Raw genomic sequence first — 1,288 nt, forward strand, 5'->3', positions numbered from 1 at the left:
ACACCAAATCCGGATCACCTCGGAAATCCATACCCACATATGGATACTCGGAGAAGACCATCTCCTGGCGCTCGAACCACCTGAAGAAGGCCTCAGTAAAAGTAATCTGAGGTTGACCAGCATGCCTAGACATGTGATCAACCCACCTCTGCATGCGTGGCTCGGTCGGAGAAGGCAAGTCGAGTATGATGTACTGAGGCTGCATCAGTGGGATTTTCTCCAAGGCGAAGGCAGTCAGAATAGAACCAAATCCAAAGTTCTTCAGCTTCCCATCCTTTACCTTGGTCAATTGACTTTTCATCTGAACAAGTACTGCATCACACCAGTTGAATACTTTCGGTTGGAGACACTCCAAGGCGTGCTGCATATAAGATCTGTTGGCAACATGTAGAGCTGCGCTACCGGCCATCCTACCAATGGTATACAGAATGGACCTGAGAGACCTGTCAGTAATCTCACGGATAACAATCTTGTCGTCTCTGCTCGGCTGAGAACCTTCCCTGCAATACTGGCGGACATAATCTCTAGTGGAATCGGTCCCCCGGGCCGTACCTGACAAGGAAATGGAGGCACCTCGTCTTGACAACCCAGTCAAGAAGTACATGTCCTCTATGGTCAAGGGGATGGACTTTCCCCTAATCCCAAGCATCAAGCATATACTGCAGCAAAGTAATCTGTGCTCTCATGCTAGAGATACGGAAAAACTTCAGCAGGCCACAGTTCCGCAGCGCGTTCACCGTGACCGGGTCATGGAGGGAAATCATGTCCTCCTCTTCATGTTCTCGTTCTCGCTATGTAAGGGAAATTTTGTTCAAAGTTCCCTGCAAAGCAAACAAGAGAAGGAGTAAGTTCCTGATTTTGATGAAAAACTGGCGAAAATTCATCGAAAAATGAGCTGGAAACTCAGTTTTCTAAGCCCAGCGCAGGCAGAAAGTGTCCCACCTACGCTGAAGGTCAGGCTGCCCTAAGGCAGCTTGACATTCAGCGCAGATATCGAGTGGGGAACCTGCGCTGAAGTTAGGGCGCCCTGGCAAAATCCCTGGGGCTCAGAAAGACTGAAAAATAGGCATGAAACTGGAAAAGAAAACCATGAAAAGAAAGAGCTAGGGTTTAGCTCCTACCTGGTCCAGACGGCACCGAAAATCGTCTGCAGAATCTCCCGGAATCAGCTGGTGAAAATCAAGGGGGAAGAGGCACCTCCAGAGCTCCAACAAACCAAATGCAAATGAAATGGTAAATGAGAGGTAAAAACACCTTTTAATGGATTTTTACGTAGTTCAAAGTGAAA

Source organism: Pinus tabuliformis, chromosome 9 (genome assembly GCF_031772625.1).
Source record: "Pinus tabuliformis cultivar Carrire ecotype Pingquan chromosome 9, CPIR1, whole genome shotgun sequence".
In the NCBI taxonomy this organism is placed as follows: Eukaryota; Viridiplantae; Streptophyta; class Pinopsida; order Pinales; family Pinaceae; genus Pinus; species Pinus tabuliformis.